The sequence below is a fragment of the Dermacentor albipictus genome, chromosome 6 (assembly GCF_038994185.2).
Source record: "Dermacentor albipictus isolate Rhodes 1998 colony chromosome 6, USDA_Dalb.pri_finalv2, whole genome shotgun sequence".
Lineage (NCBI taxonomy): Eukaryota > Metazoa > Arthropoda > Arachnida > Ixodida > Ixodidae > Dermacentor > Dermacentor albipictus.
This window is the reverse complement of record NC_091826.1, coordinates 143,649,761-143,673,186: the sequence shown is the minus strand read 5'-3', so window position 1 is coordinate 143,673,186 and position 23,426 is coordinate 143,649,761. Positions and strand designations below refer to the sequence as shown.

Below are 23,426 nucleotides of genomic sequence, written 5' to 3'. Positions count from 1 at the left end.
GAAATAAACGTCCGCGAATTCTTAGAGCAATATAGAGCAACAACATGCTCAAGAAGCACGAAAAAGACATCCTAATTATGTGCCAAAAATAATAAAAAACTGGCAACAGGACGTGGATGCAAAGATATTTTTGTTAATACAGAACACAAAAAAAATTAAATGAAATCTTATCATCTCAATCCTGACATGAAAGAACATGTAATTCATGGCAGCAACGTTTTTCGTTTTAATACTCATTTATTGAATTTTAAACTACATGTATTCCCTATCTAACCAATCTCTTTTTTCATTATTAAATTTTTTAAAGAAGTATTTATGGATACAGATGCACTGTACCTGTTAATTATTTTTGTGGACTGATAGAGAAATGTTTGTTTCCCGTGATTGGTCCTTGCTTTTTGTGTAAGTCGTATGCTGTGTCGCAAGAAGTATCTGGTGAGGTTACGTTCACTCTTGAAGGTTCTTGGTGCTTGAAGAATGTGCATATAACATATCCTGTCCGCACGCAGCATATCATATTTTTGGAATAGTGGACCGGTTCTTAGATCTGAAAAACACTCATAGTAATTTGCGTATAAGCGAATCACTCTTTTTTGTAAGGTAATCAATTTCGTGTAATTTGTTGTGGTGGTGTACCCCAAACCAATATCCCGTAGCACAACTATGAATAAATAAGTGCATTATATAGTTGTTTTTTCAGCCATAGAGGGATCAGGTGTGCAGTTCTATAGATTACCCTGATGTTTTTTTATAATTCACCGCAAAGGAAACTTACGTGTGTATTCCACGACAATTCTTCTCTAAAATCTATTCCCAGAAACTTTTGTTGTTTGACCTGTTTAATAAGGAAGTTGGTAAATTTAACATCTGTTCAACCCTCAATTTATTAGGCGCCCTAAATATAATGTAGGTTGTTTTAGTTGCGTTCAGCTGGAGTTCATCGTCAACGAGTCAGATAACAAAGTTGTATATTCATTTGCACACTGCTGTAATTCTGTTGTGTTATCTTCTGTAAAGAACATATTTGTATCATCTGCATACATTGCCAGCGTTTGGGAACCTGGTAAATCTGTAATATTGTCACGTGGTAGTGACGTTACAGAACACAATAGCAATACTGTGAAAGACAAAACTAGCTTTTATTGGGCGAACCTGTGCTCACAAAGCGCGTCAGCTTTTATAGATCAGTCGTCGAATGTTCCAGAGTAACCGCTGGGACCCGCTCTTCTTCCACATAGTTCTACACTATTCGCGTCGCGCATACATGCAATCAGATTACACAAGTTGCGGTGAAAGACAGTGGACGGAACCATCGATAGCATTCCATAAACTTCTTTTACATGCAGGTGCGTCCTGCGCTGTGCGATAACATTTGTTAGGCGGATAGAAGTGGTCGCCCGATAAAGATAAAGAAGTATACGTGTCAATATCATTAACATGAATCAGAAATAGTAAGGGTCCTAATTTTGAAACTTGTGGGACACTTTTATGTAGGGTAAGCATGTCATGTGCAGTAGTTCCCAGCTGCACGAACTGTTTTCTATTACATATATAACTTTTTATCAAATCATGTGCGTCGCCTCGTACTCCGTATCTTTCCAATTTTTCAGTTAAGATATAGTGGTCAATCGAATCAAACGCCTTTCTGAGGTCCAAAAACAGGCCCAGCGTTAACTTTTTCTGTTCGCTGTTAGCAATTATTCGATCTTTATTAACCTGAAAAGATTGCTCGGTCGACTTATTTTTTTTAGAACCGTATTGGCATTGCGCAATAACATTGCGTTTCAAAAAAACATTGAAGATCTTGCATAAATAACACCTTCAAAAAGTTTTGAATATACAGTGAGAACTGGAATTGGCCTGTAAATTGACAATTGGTCGGCGCTTCCCCCTTTATAAATTGGTGTGACACGCGCTGTCTTAAGCTGGACTGGAAAAACGCCTGGGGTAATGGAGAAGTTTCTAACATGCACGAGCACAGAGCCTATTTCTTGTGAAACACATTTAACCGGAATAGGACTGATACCGTCTATGCCAGCAGAAACATCATTCTTTAATGTCTTGATAAGATCACTCACTTCACCGACACAAGTCGGTTTCAAGAAAAGTGAATTTGATACAAGCGGTGTGGAAAACCTGTCATTGTTTCCGATTGCAACGTGTGCAGGGTTCATACCAGCGTTAATAAAATGCGTATTCATGCAGCTAACCAATTCCGCACATTATATTTCCCGCCAGCTTATGCGTGTCATTTGCCGTTGCGTGTTTGAATTTTTTCCTGTTATTTCATTAACGGCATCCCATATTTTTTGTGGATTGCTTCCTATATTCGAGAAAAGGCGCTCATAGTAATCACACTTTGGTCTTTTTAAATCACTTTGTATTTTTTGTAAGTCACGAATAGGTCAGGCTGCCGCGTGCGGGTACATAGCGTCTTTCTTTTTGAAGCATTCATAGAAGTCTTAGATGATATATATATGTGTGTGTGTGTGTGGGTGGGTGGGTGTGTGTCTGTTAATTATGACATCACTTCTAATGTATTTTAAGGAACCTGACAAACATAACTTCTTCGGACCACACATAAGACGTTGCCCTCCCAGGGTCCTTTCTTTCCAGGTTCCTTATATACTCGTAAAGAATATGCTTTCTCACTCGTTCAAATTATAGTTCAAGACAATGATGTCTGCATGTCATATGTTTACGTCTACTTTCGTATCTCCTTATGTATATGATTTGTAAAATGTGCGCTGATTCAATAAGATACCTGTACCAGGTGGGAGGTCCACAGGAACAGGTACTCTGCATGTCTGCGTGGTGAGTGCGCGTGCGCATATATGTGTTCACGCTAAGTACCTGTTCTTGCTATGTGGTACTCTGGCCCTTGCACCTGCCACACGTCGCCTACTGAGGACGTAATCTTCAACATAGCAAGTAGTCTTCAAAAGGCCCTGTTATGCCGGATAGTCTGGTGAGTTTTCATTATTCTCAGCACGGCTACAGTGTGAACTCTTGTGTTCTATGTAAGCTCTGGCAAAAACGATATGCTAAATGGTTCCCACGCATTCACGTTAATTAACAAAATGTCATTTTCGTAACGTTGATATAGCGCAGTTCAATCCCATACTAAGGTCGAAACGATGTAATATTCAACGAATATCTGGATAACAGATGTTCAACGTAAGAAAAAGAACTTTTGACAGTACTATCAACGTTATTTTCACGTAAGCTTTAGCAGTCTCCACATCTAATGGAGGTGTTGAATCTCTAACTGAGACATCTAATGGTCATCAAGGCGATGTTCGTGGCTGGCATTTTCGTCTGTGTCTTGCGCGGCTGGCAGTCACGGCACACCTGAGTCACGGCACGGTGATGTCGAATTGCTTTTGTCTAAGACTCCGTCATGGTAGCGACCAGCTCGCCATCGCTCTGTCGCTCAATTCATTTCATAGCTTATACTGTATAGCGCGACCGATGGGCGATCCGTCGGCCGCGGAGTAAGAATAAACTGTGCTTAAGAAGCGCATTATACTGATATTTGATTGTATCTTTCTTTTCAGGAGTTCTACCTGTTTACACTGTAAACATGTTAAAAAAGACGTGTGCCCTCTTACATGTGCTTCAAACCAAAGAAGAAACCAGGACACGGAAGCACGAACCCTACGCCCGCGCCACCAGCAACGTCCCAAATAACTTTCATGAACATAAATGCGCGTAGCATTGTCTACAAGCTCGGTCACCTTGAATTATTCCTAGTGGGCTTCGAGCCGGACTGCTTAGCCATTACAGAAACCTGGCTAACAAAAGACACTAACAATTTTGAAATAACTCCCCCGAACTACACTACAATTCGTAAGGACCGACCGACACGGGGTGGAGGTGTGGCTTTGTTAATATAATATGAAGTCCCATTCGTTAAAATGCCTAAAGTTGAGGGGGTGGAAGAAATTTTTTGCAAACTCTGTTTTTCTAGTGGCGGTATCATTGTTGGGTGCGTTTACCTCACCCCTTGTTCTGATTCAGACAAATTTCATTCATTCCGTACTTACGTACAACGTCATGTTAAGGACACTAGACTAATACTTTTAGGGGACTTCAATCTTCCTGACATCGACTGGTGTACACTGCAACATCAATCACCCTGCACGGAAGTTGTTTTCGATATGATGCTTTCTTTCAACCTTACGCAGATCGTAACAAAACCCCCCCGCATACAACGAACTTGCTCTAACACTCTAGATTTAGTGTTCCTGAGCAATCATTTCCCTTATCATGACGCTAAAGTAGAAACACTAGAAGGCCTGTCTGACCACAAACTAATGATGTGTTTTGTCCCGTTTCATTAAACTACACACGCTTCCTGATCAACAATAACATATCCTGACTACAGCCGAGCTGATCAATTTGAGTGACCGCTACTGAGCAGTATCACTTTGTTACTACCTTTGTTTTTGCATATTGTGGCACAATTATTCTGTCCAACCCAAATCCTGACGCATGAACCTCATTATATAGTTTTTACTCCTGCTGATGTATAAGGTTATTCTACGTATTATTGTGTGTTTCTAAACCGTTCTATATTGTCATGTTTGTATGTCAATGTACTTTTTGAATGCCCTTTCTGTTATGATCCCTGACGGGATTGACAGTATTGCATAAATAAAATACATAAATAAATATGGCGAGCACCTCACGATTGCTCTGACGCTCTATTTCTTTTGTAGCCTATACTCTATAGCGCGACCGATGGGCGATCTGTTGGCCCCAGAGTAAAAATTATTGTGCTTAAGAAGCGAATTAAACTGATATTTGGTTGTATCTAATTTTTCGATAGTTCTACCTGTTTTCATTGTAAACATATAGCGAGCACTTCGCGATCGCAGTGCCGCTCAATTCATTTTGTAGCCTATACACTATAGCGCGACCGACTGACGATCAGTTGGCCGCTCAGTAACAACAAAATGTGCATAGGAAGCGCATTATAGTGATATTTGGTTGTATCTTTCATTTCCAGAGTTCTATCTGTTTACACTGTAAACATATTGCGACCACCTCGAGCTCGATCCGCCACCTAATTCGTTTCGTAGCCTATACACTATAGCGCGACCGATGGGCGATCTCTTCGCCGCAGAGAAACAATAAAATGTGCTTAGGAAGCGCATTATAGTGATATTTCGTTGTATCTTTTGCAGAGTTATATCAGTTTACACTGTAAACATATATCGACCACCTCGCGCTCGATCCGCCGCTTAATTCATTTCGTAGCCTATACACTATAGCGCGACCGACGGGCGATGTGTTCGCCACCCAGTAACAACAAAATGTGTTTAGGAAGCGCCTTATTGTGATATTTGGTTGCATCTATTTTTCCGAGAGTTCTACCTGTTTGCCCGCAGGGGCGTCTGCGTCGGCAGGCGTTTGGTACAGCACACGAGGGTTAAACCCTCCCGCGTGTAGCCGTTCGCGGCTTAGCCGTGTCCGGGGAAAGGGGGATCTTGGGGGTTGAGCCGATGCCGGGTGTTTAGACGCTTAAGGCCCCCCGGCGGAGGCAACACACCCCTTTGGCCTCTGCTTCACGCAGACGGCGCCTCCAGACTGACCCACCAGGAGGAAATCGGCAGTCGCCTTTTCCTGTCCTCCTCTTCAATCTTCGTCTTTCTCTCTAGCCTTTTTATATTTCTTGTCTTCTGTTTACTTCTTCTTACTTCCCAGTTTCCTGGCGGCAAGGGTTAACCGTGTGTAGCTTATCCAGTTGGTTATATGCATTAGGTTATAGTGGCGGTGCATAGCTGGCGTGTGCAGGTTGCTCAGAACCTGTAGCGTCCCCTTGTTGGGCTCCGTGGTGGGTGGCTACCACCGCCGCCGAATTTTGAAAACATATTATGGCAGAAGCTTTTCCGCGACTTCCATATCGGCCTCTGAAAAGAGGCCGCACCGATGCAGCTTTTCAATTTACCCTCCGAACCGACCTAGACAACTTTCCACGTTACCACGTCTTGCATAGTGAAGGAATACAAGGTATGCCTAAGCTATCACCTTTTTTGCTGGCGAAATGCCTGATAGAAAAAATTGGCAAAGACTATAAAGCCTCGAAAATGACCAGTGGAGACCTGCTTATAGAACTGAGAAACAAAGGACAAGTGCCAAAGCTTTCCGAACTCTCCAGTATTGGTGAAATCAAAGTCACGATTTCTCCTCATCGCTCCCTAAACACTTGCAGGGGCGTTATCTCAGAGAAATATTTTCTCAGCTTGAGTGACGAGGAACTCCTCGAGGGGTTCCAAGAACAAGATGTCATTAAAGTACAAAGAATTACAATCCGAAGGAACGATGAACAACTACCCACCAAACATGTGATCCTCTCATTTGGTACTAGCATTCTCCCCACTTCTCTCGACGCAGGATATCTAAAGATAAATGTCAAACCATGCATACCGAACCCAAGGCGGTGTTTTAAGTGCCAGAGGTTCGGCCAGGCATCACAATCATGTAGAGGCAAATAAGCATGCGCTAAATGCAGCGCCAACGATCACGCATCTGAAAACTGTAACGCTCCCTCACGCTGTGTGAACTGCAAAGGGGATCATCCAGCGTATTCACGATCATGTCCCTGTTGGAAAAAGCAGAAAGAAGTGATTGCTCTTACATCAAAGGAGAAGATTTCATTTTTCGAAGCAAGGAAGAGACTCTCACTCTTACCTCAAATAAGCTATGCCAGTGTGGCGCGGCAGGGGGCAGCACCACATCGGCCGCAGGAGTTTACAGAGGTCACAGTCAGTGGTCTTGTAGCAACTCCATACGCCCCCTCGGTGGCAGCAGCTAGTGCTGCTCCACCATCATCAAACGCGGCCCTGCAGACAGCTGTTCCGCAGGTCCCAAGACTAAACAGAATGCCAAGGCCCGAGGCGCGTGTCTCGGCGCCTGGCTCTCGATCATCCAGCTCCTCAGAGAAGCTGATGGTGGTCGATACCAAAACCCCGGCGCCATTGACGCCAAAAGAACAGCGCTCTTCTGAGCGCTCTAAGAAGGACAAGGTCCTTATAACTATACAGAAAAAGGGACAGGCAACCTGAACGGTTACTGCCCATTAGACGTGTACTGTCCCATATCGCATGTTACCTTTAACTTTTAAGAAGTTCGCAAACATCAGTACATTTTTTATTTTAAAACCATGGCTTTCATTGTACACTGGAATCGCAGAGGTCTTATGCACAATATAGGTGACATCAAAGACATTGTCAACACTTTTCCGCCAGTTGCAGTGTGTCTTCAAGAAAGGAATCTTGGTCCGAAAAACAGTGACATTCTCAAAGGTTTCACCGTTGTCTGAAGGGACCGCGAACACTCTAGCCGTTTGTCAGAAGGAGTCGCCATAGTCGTTCACGGCGGCAAGCCTTCACGAAATGCTACGCAGAATACTTCTTTCGAGGGTTTTGCCGTCACCGTTCTATCGCATAAAACCATCACCATCTCTTCACTTTACATCCCACTTCACACTAATTTTACTACTAGACAACTGGAAAATCTAATACACCAGTTGCCGGAGCCTTTTATTCTAGTAGGAGATTTTAATGCTTATTGTAGCCTCTGGGGCAGCGATAGAACACACCAAAGAAGGCAAGTAATCGAAGATTTTATTTTGTCTAACAGCATGTCTTTTAAACTCGAGTTCACCAACATATTTCTCACCAAGCTCACGCAAATTTAGCTGTCTAGATTTAGCCTTCTGCTCACCGTCTGTTTTTAGCGATTTTAAGTGGGAAGACCTGAACACTTCATATGGAAGTGATCATTTGCCTGCATTTATCAAGCTAACATCCCCATTACCTGCCATAAACTCTAAGCCACGTCGCTAGAAAACACATCTTGCCAACTGGCCGCGTTTTATGAAATATGCAAAACTCGAAGTCCTTTTCAATGAACTTAGCGTAAATCAAATTAATGAGAAGTTCACTGCAGTTTTAATTTCAGCGGCAGAAAAATCAATACCTTAAACATCCAGCCTTGTGCGAAAAGAACATTTCCCTTGGTGGACTCCTGAGTGCACAGAAACGAAAAGGCTTCAAAATAGCACCTGGGGAATGTTACGAAGACAACACACCTATACCAACCTTTTATGCTTTAAACAGGCCAAAGCCAAGGCACGATTTGTCAGAAGGCAGGCAGAAAAATCATCGTGGAAGAAATACGTATCTTCCATAAACAGTTCAGCCAGATATAAACGCATGTGGGAACAGGTTATAAAGATTCGGGGAGATTACTCATCTTATACAATACCGTTACTTATTACAAGTCCAGACACAAAACCAGCAATACAAGAACAGGCAGATATACTTGGCGAACATTTCCGTGATGTATCCAGTTCAGGAAATTATACGAAGGAATTTTTACAGTACAAACAGTCTGCTGAAAAACAGAAGCTGCCCCCTACTGGCGCGTTAAATGAACCATACAATTCACCCCCCCCTCACAAACAAGAAATAAACAGAGTCCTTTCTGCAGCGAAAAACACAGCGCCAGGACACGACCGTATTCACTACGCCATGCTGGCTCATCTATCTCAGGCATCTGTAGAAGCTCTCCTTAAATTTTTCTGGATAATCTGGGAATCAGGTGTAATGCTAGAAGAGTGCAAAAAAGCAATAGTAGTTCCATTTCTAAAAGCCGGTAAATCCTCAATATCAGCAAGCAGCTACAGACCCAATGCCCCCACGGCTGTTTGGCAAAATCGTATGAAAGCCTTATCAATATAACACTCTCATTTCTTTTAGAATCAAGAAACCTCATAGACCCCCACCAGTGTGGATATAAAAAGGGTTGTTCAACTACTTACCATCTTGTCCGTCTAGAACATGAAATTCGACATGCATTTCCCACATACACCACTGTCGTGCAGTTTTCTTCGATTTAGAAAAAGCCTATGATACCACATGGAGATATGGAATTTTGAGACCTGGCTGACCTCGGCATCCGTGGTAAAATGCTGAATTGCCTAACTGATCGTATGTCTAATAGAACATTTCAGGTTTGTCTGGGTACAGTTCATTCCAATACATTTACGCCGCAAAATGGCGTTCCGCAAGGCTGTGTTCTGAGCACGACACTGTTTATAGTAAAGATGAATTCAGTGAATAAGATTATACCGTTGTCTCTTATGCACTCTGTTTACGTAGACAATCTCCAAGTGGGCTGCCGCGCTTCAAGTTTGCCAACCAGTGAAAGGCAGCTTCAAATGACAATAAATAAACTTACACAAAGGGCTAACAGAAATGGTTTCCGTTTCTCCACACAGAAAACAGTTACTGTTTTCTTCTCTCAGAAACGAGGGCTACACAGCGCTCCAGTCCTAAAATTGAACGACGAGTGTAATGAACCCTCCTTACAGCAGCGCAGAGCATTCCTCACTTTTTCCTACGTACTCAGAATTCAGTCATCACCGCAACACACATGCTACAACATCCTCAGACAATGCAACTCACGCTTATACTACACAAATAAACCGAACATGATTAGGCCATTTGTCCTGCGGTATGAGCAATACTGTCGGGATTTTGACATTCCCCACGAAGTCCTCCAGGTTGCCAAGAAACCACAATGGTTGGTCCCGTGGTACGATTTCACACACTTATGTGATTGGACGTTAACACATCTAAAGAAAAGGGACATCCCACACGAACACATTATACAAGAATTCCGTGCACTTCAGGACAAATATCAAAATAGCATGCAATATTAGTCTGATGGCTCGAAAACAAAACATCACGTGGGTGGGGGGGCCGTAAAGGAAAATTGGGAAACAAGTACTCGATTACCACAACGTGCCTTTGTCTACACAGCCGAAGTATACGCAATATGGACTGCAGTTAAAAAGAGCACAGCTGACAAACACGAAAACAGAGTAATATACACGGATTCATTAAGCACACTAAAGGCTCTACACGCGAAATCCGAATGTGAACCCCTAATAGGGGATATTTTAAACATGGTAACATTAAACGAATACGGCCGGTCAATTGGGTTTTGCTGGGTACCAAGCCATGTCGGTATACCGGGAAATGAAGCAGCGGATAGGTGTGCATCAATGACAGCGCGCAAATACATAATAAACACGGCGCTTCCATATCGGGATAGTATCAACGGCGATTAGGAAGGCTTTAACGGACAAATGGCAACAGACATGGGACCGTTGCTTAAGCAACAAGCTACATCTTAGTAAACCTGGAATTGGTGAGTGGAAGCCGCGCACTCACCAGCAACGGTTCTATGAGGTGATCCTGTGTCGACTTCGGATTGGACACTCACATTTAACACACAACTTTCTCCTCCGAAAAGGAAACCCGCCGAATTGCGAAAAAATGGCTGTGGCTTAGCTAAGGTTAAGCCCAGGATGCGAAGCATACTAGCCTTTATTTTAACGCGACAGCGTTAAGGAGCTCGTGTCGCAGAAAAGCCGGTGTCGTCGGCGTCGGCTCAGGCGTGCGGCGCTTGCTCAGGCGCACATTTCGTTGTCGCGCCGAACGCTGCGTTGCTCGACGCTCACCGCGTCCGATGCGGGGGGCGACGCCGCGAGCGACGGCGCTAGTTGGAGCCCCGTTTCTTTTCTGTCGTGACGTCACAGTGTCACGTGGTTTCAAGGTGACACCGCCGCGCCTGAGGAGCTGGGTTGAGCTCTCGTAATATGCTTCGCATAAAATACAATCAACATCTTACAGTAATACATATCATTATAACATGTCCACACTTTGAAACACAGCGACGGAAGCCTTTACACAACCTAATAATTTAAAGATACTTTTACACCCTGCCCTATTACTGGCAGATGACCCGCTATAGTGCCATTTACTAACCTGTTCCACTTTTTAGAGACAACTGGTTATATACACGAAATATAACACAGTGCAGGTTTGCCTGCTCTAACCTTTCGTTTGCTTTTGTCTTGCGACTGGTGCAGCATGGCCTTAGTTGCCTTTGTGCCATTAAACCTCAACTAACCAACCAACCAGTTCTACCTGTTTACACTGTACATATATTGCGAGCACCTCGCTATCGCTATGCCGCTCAATTCATATTGTAGCCTATACTCTATAGCGCGACCGATGCGCCATCTGTTGGCCACCCAGTAACAACAAAATGTGCTTAGGATGTGCATTATAGTAATATTTGGTTGTATCTACTTTTTTGATAGTTCTACCTGTTTTCACTCTAAACATATAGCGAGCACCTCGCTATCGCTCTGCCGCTGAATTTATTTGTAGCCTATATATACACTATAGCGCGAGCGATGGGTGATCTGTTGGCCGCAGAGTAACAAGAAAATTTGCATAGGAAACACAATATAGTGATAGTTGGTTGTATCTATTTTTCCAGAGTTCTTCCTATTTATACAGTAAATTCAAGGCGATCACCTCGCGATCGCTGTGAAGCTCAATTCATTTTGTAGCCTATACTATATAGCAAGACCGATGGGCGATCTGTTGGCCACCCAGTAACAACAAAATGTGCTTAGAAAGTGCATTATAGTGATATTTGGTTGTGTCTATTTTTTCGATAGCTCTACCTGTTTTCACTGTAAACATGTAGCGAGCACCTCGCTATCGCAATGCCGCTCAATTTATTTTGCAGCCTCTATATACACTATAGCGCGAGCGATGGGTGATCTGTTGGCCGCAGAGTAACAACAAAATGTGCGTAGGAAGCGCATTTTAGTGATATTTGGTTGTATCTAATTTTTCAATAGTTCTACCTGTTTTCACTGTAAACATATAGCGAGCACCTCGCTCTCGCCCTGCCGCTCAATTTATTTTGTAGCCTATATATACACTATAGCGCGAGCGATGGGTGATCTGTTGGCCGCAGAGTAACAAGAAAATTTGCATAGGAAACACAATATAGTGATAGTTGGTTGTATCTATTTTTCCAGAGTTCTTCCTATTTATACAGTAAATTCAAGGCGATCACCTCGCGATCGCTGTGAAGCTCAATTCATTTTGTAGCCTATACTATATAGCAAGACCGATGGGCGATCTGTTGGCCACCCAGTAACAACAAAATGTGCTTAGAAAGTGCATTATAGTGATATTTGGTTGTGTCTATTTTTTCGATAGCTCTACCTGTTTTCACTGTAAACATGTAGCGAGCACCTCGCTATCGCAATGCCGCTCAATTTATTTTGCAGCCTCTATATACACTATAGCGCGAGCGATGGGTGATCTGTTGGCCGCAGAGTAACAACAAAATGTGCGTAGGAAGCGCATTTTAGTGATATTTGGTTGTATCTAATTTTTCAATAGTTCTACCTGTTTTCACTGTAAACATATAGCGAGCACCTCGCTCTCGCCCTGCCGCTCAATTTATTTTGTAGCCTATATATACACTATAGCGCGAGCGATGGGTGATCTGTTGGCCGCAGAGTAACAAGAAAATTTGCATAGGAAACACAATATAGTGATAGTTGGTTGTATCTATTTTTCCAGAGTTCTTCCTATTTATACAGTAAATTCAAGGCGATCACCTCGCGATCGCTGTGAAGCTCAATTCATTTTGTAGCCTATACTATATAGCAAGACCGATGGGCGATCTGTTGGCCACCCAGTAACAACAAAATGTGCTTAGAAAGTGCATTATAGTGATATTTGGTTGTGTCTATTTTTTCGATAGCTCTACCTGTTTTCACTGTAAACATGTAGCGAGCACCTCGCTATCGCAATGCCGCTCAATTTATTTTGCAGCCTCTATATACACTATAGCGCGAGCGATGGGTGATCTGTTGGCCGCAGAGTAACAACAAAATGTGCGTAGGAAGCGCATTTTAGTGATATTTGGTTGTATCTAATTTTTCAATAGTTCTACCTGTTTTCACTGTAAACATATAGCGAGCACCTCGCTCTCGCCCTGCCGCTCAATTTATTTTGTAGCCTATATATACACTATAGCGCGAGCGATGGGTGATCTGTTGGCCGCAGAGTAACAAGAAAATGTGCTTAGGAAGTGCATTATTGTGATATTTGATTGTATCAATTTTTTCAATAGTTCTACCTGTTTTCACTGTAAACATATAGCGAGCACCTCGCTATCGCCCTGCCGCTCAATTTATTTTGTAGCCTATATATACACTATAGCGCGAGCGATGGGTTATCTGTTGGCCGCAGAGTAAAAAGAAAATGTGCTTAGGAAGTGCATTATTGTGATATTTGATTGTATCAATTTTTTCAATAGTTCTACCTGTTTTCACTGTAAACATATAGCGAGCACCTCGCTATCGCCCTGCCGCTCAATTTATTTTGTAGCCTCATCATCATCATCATCAGCCTGGTAACGCCTACTGCAGGGCAAAGGCCTCTCCCATATTTCTCCAACAACCCCGGTCATGTACTAATTGTGGCCACGCCGTCCCTGCAAACTTCTTAATCTCATCCGCCCACCTAACTTTCTGCCGCCCCCTGCTACGCTTCCCTTCCCTTGGGATCCAGTCCGTAACCCTTAATGACCATCGGTTATCTTCCCTCCTCACTACATGTCCTGCCCATGCCCATTTCTTTTTCTTGATTTCAACTAAGATGTCATTAACTCGCATTTGTTCCCTCACCCAATCTGCTCTTTTCTTATCCCTTAACGTTACACCTATCATTCTTCTTTCCATAGCTCGTTGCGTTGTCCTTAATTTGAGTAGAACCCTTTTCGTAAGCCTCCAGGTTTCTGCCGCATATGTGAGTACTGGTAACACACAGCTGTTATACACTTTCCTTTTGAGGGATAGTGGCAACCTGCTGTTCATGATTTGAGAATGCCTGCCAAACGCACCCCAGCCCATTCTTATCCTCCTGATTATTTCCGTCTCATGATCCGGATCCGCCGTCACTACCTGCCCCAAGTAGGTGTATTCCCTTACGACTTCCAGCGCCTCACTGCCTATTGTAAATTGCTGTTCTCTTCCGAGACTGTTAAACATTACTTTAGTTTTCTGTAGATTAATTTTTAGACCCACTCTTCTGCTTTGCCTCTCCAGGTCAGTGAGCATGCATTGCAATTGGTCCCCTGAGTTACTAAGCAAAGCAATATCATCAGCGAATCGCAAGTTACTAAGGTACTCTCCATTACCTTTTATCCCCAATTCTTCCCAATCCAGGTCTCCGAATACCTCCTGTAAACATGCTGTGACTAGCATTGGAGAGATCGTATCTCCCTGCCTGACGCCTTTCTTTATTGGGATTTTGTTGCTTGCTTTATGGAGGACTACGGTGGCTGTGGAGCCGCTATAGATATCTTTCAGTATTTTTACATACGGCTCGTCTACACCCTGATTCCGTAATGCCTCCATGACTGCTGAGGTTTCGACAGAATCAAACGCTTTCTCGTAATCAATGAAAGCTATACATAAGGGTTGGATAATTCCGCAGATTTCTCTATCACCTGATTGATAGTGTGAATATGATCTATTGTTGAGTAGCCTTTACGGAATCCTGCCTGGTCCTTTGCTTGACAGAAGTCTAAGGTGTTCCTGATTCTATTTGCGATTACCTTAGTAAATAGCTTGTAGGCAACGGACAGTAAGCTGATCGGTCTATAATTTTTCAAGTCTTTGGCGTCTCCTTTCTTCTGAATTAGGATTATGTTAGCGTTCTTCCAAGATTCCGGTACGCTCGAGGTCATGAGGCATTGCATATACAGGGTGGCCAGTTTCTCTAGAACAACCTGTCCACCATCCTTCAACAAATCTGCTGTTACCTGATCCTCCCCAGCTGCCTTCCCCCTTTGCATATCTACTAAGGCTTTCTTTACTTCTTCCGGCGTTACCTTTGGGATTTCGAATTCTTCGAAACTATTTTGCCTTTCATTATCGTCGTGGGTGCCACTGGTACTGTATAAATCTCTATAGAACTCCTCAGCCACTTGAACTATCTCATCCATATTAGTAATGATATCGCCGGCTTTGTCTCTTAACGCATACATCTGATTCTTGCCGATTCCTAGTTTCTTCACTGTTTTTAGGCTTCCTCCGTTCCTGAGAGCATGTTCAATTCTATCCATATTATACTTCCTTATGTCAGCTGTCTTACGCTTGTTGATTAATTTCGAAAGTTCTGCCAGTTCTATTCTAGCTGTAGGGTTAGAGGCTTTCATACATTGGCGTTTCTTGATCAGATCTTCGTCTCCTGCGATAGTTTGCTGGTATCCTGCCTAATGGAGTTACCACCTACTTCCATTGCACACTCCTTAATGATGCCCACAAGATTGTCGTTTATTGTTTCAACACTAAGGTCCTCTTCCTGGGTTAAAGCTGAATACCTGTTCTGTAGCTTGATCTGGAATTCTTCTATTTTCCCTCTTACCACTAACTCATTAATCGGCTTCTTCTGTACTAGTTTCTTCCGTTCCCTTCTCAGGTCTAGGCTAATTCGAGTTCTTACCATCCTGTGGTCACTGCAGCGCACTTTGCCGAGCACGTCCACATCTTGTATGATGCCAGGGTTAGCGCAGAGTATCAAGTCTATTTCATTTCTAGTCTCGCCGTTCGGGCTCCTCCACGTCCACTTTCGGCTATCCCGCCTGCGGAAGAAGGTATTCATTATCCTCATATTATTCTTTTCCGCAAACTCTACTAATAACTCTCCCCTGCTATTCCTAGCGCCTATGCCATATTCCCCCACTGCCTTGTCTCCAGCTTGCTTCTTGCCTACCTTGGCATTAAAGTCGCCCAATAGTATAGTGTGTTTGGTTTTTCACTCTACCCATCGCCGATTCCACGTCTTCACAAAAGCTTTCGGCTTCCTGGTCATCATGACTGGATGTAGGGGCGTAGACTTGTACAATCTTCATTTTGTACCTCTTATTAAGTTTCACAACAAGACCTACCACCCTCTCGTTAATGCTATAGAATTCCTGTATGTTACCAGCTATATTCTTATTAATCAGGAATCCGACTCCTAGTTCTCTTCTCTCCGCTAAGCCCCTGTAGCACAAGACGTGCCGGCTTTTTAGCACTGTATATGCATCTTTTGGCTTCCTAACTTCACTGAGCCTTATTATATCGCATTTAGTGCCCTGTAATTCCTCCAATAGCACTGCTAGACTCGCCTCACTAGATAACGTTCTAGCGTTAAACGTTGCCAGGTTCATATTCCATTGGCGGCCTGTCCGAAGCCAGTGATTCTTAGCACAGGCCGCCAATGGAATTTGTAGCCTATATATACACTATAGCGCAAGCGATGGGTGATCTGTTGGCCGCAGAGTAACAACAAAATGTGCTTAGGAAACACAATATAGTGATAGTTGGTTGTATCTATTTTTCCAGAGTTCTTCCTATTTATACTGTAAACAAAAGGCGAGCACCTCGCGGTCGCTCTGAAGCTCAATTCATCTTGTAGCCTATACATATTGCGCGACCGATGGGCGATCTGTTGGCCACCCAGTAACAACAAAATGTGCTTAGGAGGTGCATCGTGATATTTGGTTCTATCTATTTTTTCGATAGTTCCACCTGTTTTCCTGTAAACATACAGCGAGCACCTCGCTATCGCTCTGCCGCTCAATTTATTCTGCAGCCTATATATACACTATAGCACGAGCGATGGGTGATCTGTTGGCCGCAGAGTAAGAACAAAACGTGCTTAGGAAGCGCATTATAGTGATATTTGGTTGTATCTATTTTTTCGATTGTTCTAGCTGTTTTCACTGTAAACATATAGCGAGCACCTCACAATCGCTGTGCCGCTCAATTCATTGTGTATCCTATACCATATAGCGCGACTGATGGGCGATGTTTTCGCCGGAGAGTAACAACAAAATCTAGGAAGCGCACTATAGTCATATTTGGTTGTATCTATTTTTTCGGGAGTTCTACCTGTTTACACTGTAAACATACGGCCATCACCTCGCGGTCGATTCATTTCGTAGCTCACACTCTACAGCGCGACAGGTGGGCGATCTGCTGGCCGCAGGGTAAGAGCAAAATTTCCTTAGGCAGCGCATTATATTTATAGTTGGTTGTATCTATTTTTTTCCAGAGTTCTGCCTGTTTATACTCTAAACTCAAGGCAATTTTCCTGCTTCTCTCTCTCCTTCGAATCTTCGTCTTTCTCTTACTTTTCATCCTTCCTTACTTCTCCTAGCTTCCGCTTACGTCCAATTTTTTCCAGGCAGCGACGGTTTACCTTGTTTGAATAACCAACCTAGGTTATCTCATATTTGGTTATAGTGATAACGTACAGCTGGCGTTTGCATGACCTGTTTTTACAGCCCCTGTAACGTCCCCTTGAAAAGTTCCGCAGTTGGTGGTTGGCGTTAATGCCGAAAATTCAAATCCTTTATGGCAATCTCCTTCCCTCTGCTTCCTGATCGCCCTCAGAAAAGAGGGCGCACCGATGATGTATTGCAGTTTTTTGGTCGGCAAAAATAATCTTTCCCTTGTTTTCACGTAATCCACTCTGAAAAACCCGCTAAAACAGTACGAACAATTTCACCAGTCCATGTCTTTAAGAGACTGACTGAAGTCTTTGGTCCAGGTTATAAGGCGTCGATGATGGCAAGCGGTGATCCTCTCTTGGAGCTCCGCGATCAGAAACATTATGAGAAATCGACAAATCTAGTGTCATTTGGGGAAACCCAAGTTATTGTAACCTCACACTGTACGATGAACACAACCCGCGGTGTTGTATCGGAAGATGACTTGCTGGAGCTCACTGAGGATGAACTCTTGGATGGCTTCAGTGACCAGAATGTTATCAATGTTAAACGAATAAAGATCAGGCGTGACAGCCACGAAATCAAGACCAAACACCTTATATTGACTTTCGGCTCAGGTATTCTACCAGAGTCTGTAGAGGCCGGGCACATCAAGCTCCGTGTTAGGCCATATGTGCCAAATCTCCTGAGATGTTTCAAATGCCAACGTTTCGGCCACAGTTCGCAGAGCTGCCGAGGCCATCAAACCTGTGCGAAGTGCAGTGCCCACGAACATACTTCTGAAGCTTGCGAGAAGCTTGTGTAAACTGTGAAGGGGAGCACGCCGCATAGTCGCGGTCATGCCCATCCTGGAAAAAAGAGAAAGAAATTGTCACGGTCAAAGTAAAGGAAAACATAACTTGCAAGGAGGCACGCAGGTGGGTATCCTACCTGCCCAAAAACACATTTGCCGAAGTGGCGCGTCAAGGGGCAGTCCGGCGGCTGTCCGACTCACTTCCAGTGGGGCAGCAGTAACGCCATCCGCACCCTCCACCCCGGCGGCTGCCGCTAGCGCTGCTACGCCAACCGAGCAGACATCTACCTCCGGGCAGGTGCCCCCAAAGGCCTCGTCCAACGTGCCGAGGCCTTCACGCCAAACAAAGCGTTCGGATGAGCGCGTGTTCAGAGCCTCGCAAGAGGCGATGGACACAACCACCAGCAACACGGCGCCCCCAGCGCCTAAGGAGCGGCGAGGCACTCTCGATCGCTCCAAAAGAGACAAAACTCCCGTCACGGCGCCTGAGAAAGGCCCGTGAGCCAATCCTTGTCTCTTCAACACACATCAGGCAGCACATATAGCATAATAGATAGACAAATACTATAGTGGAAGGTACGAGGACTTCTACATAACTTCGACGACATTAGAGAAATTATACACAAACACAATACGAAGCTCCTGTGTGTTCAACAGACACATCTCAAACCTAACAATACAAATTTTCTTAGAAACTACACCATCTTCCGCAAAGACCGCGAGGAGGCTAATGCATCCGGCGGTGTAGCAATAATAGCCGACCAGGTGGTAGCTTGCCGACCCGTCGCCCTGAACACGCCCCTTGAGGCAGTGTCAGTTCAGGCTATTCTTTTTAATAAAATAGTAAATGTGTGTTCCATACATATACCGCCAAACCAGCGTCTTAAAAAAACAGGCTTTTATAACCTCATTGACCATTTTCCCGAGCCTGATACACTCGTGCGAAATTTGAACGCACATAACACAATGTGGGGAGACTCGCGATGCGACGCGAGAGGTCGACTTATTGAAAATTTCCTTTTAACCCCCGGTGCCTGTCTCTTTAATAAGAAAGAACGAATGTATTATAATCGACATCATAACTCGTACTCATCAATAGACCTGGCAATCGTATGCGCTTCCATCTTTCCTGATTTAGAATGGCATATAATTAAAAACCCATTCGGAAGTGATCACTTCCCAGTAACGCTGAACTCCGTAAACAAACATGACTTCCATCCACACTTCCCTCGCTGGAAACTGGCCTCAGCTGACTGGGAACGTTTTAGGGATTGCACCCACATATCGCGGGATTTTCTAGATAATTTTAGTATAGATCATGCTGTTTCATACTTCACCACTTTTATCATTGACGCCGCTGAAAAATTCATTCCTCAAACAAGAGGCACTTCATCCAAAAGACGGGTCCTCTGTTGGAATGACGATTGCAGGGAGTCGCGGAAGAGACAAAATAAAGCTTGGAGCAAACTACGTGACAGTCCTACAGCGGAAAATCTTATAGAATTTAAACAGGTTAAATCACAGGGAAGAAGGACACGACGACTGGCAAAGAGGGCAAGCTGGCAGAAGTTTCACTCGGGCATAAATTTGTATACTCAAGAATGTAAAGTGTGGGATGGGCTGAAAAGGTTTAAGGGGCAAGAAATTCATCCGTACCCCTAGTGAACGGTGAAGCAAAGAGCTTCGAAGACCAAGCTGACGCCCTTGGCGAACACTTCCAATACGTTTCCAGTTCTAACCATTGCTCCAAGGCGTTTGTAAAACACAAACAAGTAGCAGAACACAAGGCTATCGACCGCAAATGCAGACAGAACGAACCCTTCAACGCGCCTCTTAACATCACCGAGTTGAGAGCCTCCCTGACTGCATGTCAGAGCTCCGCACCTGGACCGGACAGGATCAGGTACGACGTGAATAAACGCCGCCCCAGTCATACTCAAATTACTCTGCTAGCACTTTTTATACAATATGGGCTGCGGGATACCTCCCTACCGCATGGAAAGAAGCGTTGGTTGTTCCGATTCTTAAACAGGGCAAAGACCCCACATTAGTAACAAGCTATCGCCCGATTGCCATCACAAGTTGTATATGCAAACTTTTTGAAAAAATGATAAACCGTCGACTTTTACGCTTCCTTGAATTATATAGATTTCCTGATCCGTATCAGTGTGGTTTTAGAGTAGGACGATCTACAACCGACATTCTAGTGCGCATGGAAGTAAACATTCGCGATGCCTTCGTGCATAAACAGTCCTTCTTATCCGTCTTTCTCGGCATGGAAAAGGCGTACCATAAAACTTGGCGGTACGGTATCCTGCGTGACCTATCGACACTGTGCATCCGCGGCACTGTGTTAAGCATTATAGAAAGCTACCTGCACAACCGTACATTCCGAGTGAAAATAGGTAATGCGCTGTCGCGTGTATTCATACAGGAAACTGGGGTACCCCAGGGAGGCGTACTGAGCTGCACGCTTTTTGTAGTTAAAATGAACACGCTTCGTAAAACATTACCCCCATCTATTTTTATTCCGTCCATGTAGACGACATACAGGTAGGTTTCAATTCCTGCAACCAAACAGTCTGTGAGAGGCAGGTACAACAGTGCTAAAACAAAGTCTCCAAGTGGGCAGACGAAAACGGGTTCAAAGTGAACCCCAACAAAAGTTCTTGCGTTCTTTTCAATAGAAAAAAGGGGCTTGCTGCAGATCCCCCTGTTTAAATATATGGACAACGAGCGCTGTGTGTGTCCCTATGTGTCTTCTTTTGTCCCGTCTTTTAATCGCGCTACCGTACTCCCCTTGAACGAATACCCGTAAACAAGGAACACAAATTCCTAGGTGTTATACTTGACTCCAGGCTTACATTCATCCCACACATAAAATATCTTAAAGCAAAATGTCTTAAAACAATGAACTTACTTAAAATACTATCCCACACAACATGGGGTAGCGACAGAAAGTGTTTATTGAATCTTTATAGGAGCCTAGTTTGATCACAACTGGACTATGGTGCCGTGGTTTACCACTCTGCCGCCCCGAGCGCGCTAAATATGTTAGACCCCGTCCACCACCTGGGTATCCGCCTGGCCACTGGCGCCTTTAGAACAAGCCCTGTCGAAAGCCTATACGTAGAGTCAGACGAGTGGTCACTCCATTTTCAGAGAACATACATCAGCTTCACCTACTTTCTTCAAGTGCGCTCTAATAAGGAACATTCGTGTTTCACGACATTAAACGACTTGACGTGTGAAACACTTTTCCGTAACAGACTCTCCATGATGCCTCCTTCGTCACTGCGTGTAAGAGAACTTAGTGAAGAAATGGATGTACCGATACTCGAACATCACCTAATGGCTCTTGCTAATCTATTACCGCTCTGGGAGTGGCAGGTGATATAATGTGACACATCCTTTGTAGAGGTCTCGAAGCACGCTCATGAGCTTGAAATTGCTATGCATTTCCGAGAGCTTGAATCGAAGTACTCCTGCTACGAATTTTACACAGACGTGTATTTTCTTAGAGTGAACGGAAAAAGTCAGCATCCCGCGTATTACACCGTAAACGATTTGTCCAGTTGCCAACTTTTCCGCAACCGGCCCAGAGTGGCACAGCCTTTCTCCATGGATGTTAGAGACATGGCTGAAGAAACAAGGGTTCCACTGCTTGAATACCACCTTATGTCCCCTGCTATACGGCCCCCGCCGTGGCAGTGGCAACCAATAGACTGTGATACATCTTTCGTAGCTGTCACAAAGCACGCGCCTGTCGCGCATATACGAATGTACTTCCTCGAATTACAGCACAAATACTCCTCTCCTAAATTCTTTACAGACGCATCGAAGTGTAATTCTGGCGTATCTTACGCAGCGGTCGGTCCATCTTTTTCAGATGCCGGTGTTCTGCACCCTAACACAAGTATTTTCACAGCAGAGGCCTACGCGATATTGGCTGCCGTTAAACAGATTAATGAATCTAATATCCCAAAGGCAGTTATATACACAGACTCTTTGAGTGTTGTAAATGCTTTGAAAACTGTCAGGAAATATAAAAACCCTGTAATTCTATCTCTTTACACAGCATTATGCACAACCTATCAGTCCAAACAGCATATCGTCGTATGCTGGGTGCCGGGGCACCGAGAGATAGAGGGAAACGTGTTGGCGGACGAGCTAGCCACATCCGTCAACGCGAACGCTTCCAATACTTCCACGACTGTCCCTGTAATGGACCTCAAGCCCTCAATAAGAAAAAAGCTAAGGGCTTTCTGGCAGTGCTTGTGGGACGAACAAACAGAAAATAAACTACATGTTATCAAGCCGTATCTTGGCAACTGGCCGCCGGTATCAAAGAACCGCCACACAGAAGTAACACTTTGCAGACTCAGGATAGGACACACATACAGCACACACGCATACCTCTTGTCCGGTGGCGATCCACCCATGTGTGATAAATGTGGTGAGCCACTTACTGTGCTTCACATCCTGCTGCAATGCACTGAATTAAACGCTAATAGGAAAAAGCATTTTCCATTACCACACCGTCAACAAATTCCCCTTCATCCTCTCATGATCATAGGCATGGAACCGCTCTTTAAATATCAATACTTGTTCGCATTTTTAAAAGATGTACACAGTTTTCATGTCATATCACCAGGAAATCCGTAGCACGGCCTCTTAACTGAGGTTTCTGCTGCGATAACTGCACTGAAAGAAAGCACCTGCCTCCCAGCCTTTGGGCTCAAAGGCCTCCCGGAGGCATAGGTGGTATTTCCACATTTTTGCATTTTAGCTCCACGATCACTGATCACGCGTACTAGATCCATAGACAATATCACTATCATAATTTTATATTATATATCATTTTACGCTTTTATGATACGGATTGATTTTAGGCCACTTTACAGCCATGTCACATCCCACCATCGCAACTCACAAATCGGCGCTTAACACAACATTATCAGTCATGGCGCTCTTTGGCCATACTTGGCCCTTGCGCCACTAAACAATACACATTCATTCATTCAGTCAACCTCGGCATAGCACACAAAGCAAACATCACCACACCGTCACGCCGACACCAGTCATACAAACGAAAAACGTGGCCTACTCGCAGCGTCGTGCACGAAGGAAGAAACAAATCAGCTGCTGGATTGTCTTGACACGGATTACTAAGCTGAGACCGGAACTGCTGGAGCTACGAACCAAGAAGAAACGATGATGGTGAGAGGGGATTTGCATTAGCGCCGCTTCTTGGGGCAGCAAGGAGGCTCCGTTCAAAGCAAAAATGGCGTTCAGCAAGTCGAACCATGCACCGGTCAGAGTTAGTGCATGGTGCTCTCGATTGAGTTGGCTTAAGGAGTGTCCTAAAAATCAGACAAGAGGTTGCAAGGTGTCTGAACTTTCAGCAGTTGTTACACATTATGGTCTATGGGGAGAATGGCCGTGCCGCGAAGCA

General features: G+C 44.1%; 1 protein-coding gene across 1 annotated transcript in view; it reads right to left on the bottom strand.

Annotated features, from left to right (window-relative positions):
- The window catches only part of LOC135920155 (uncharacterized), a 173,385-nt gene that overhangs the window by 64,836 nt on the left and 85,123 nt on the right, over window positions 1-23,426 (bottom strand). The gene's annotated exons all lie outside the window — the stretch shown is intronic.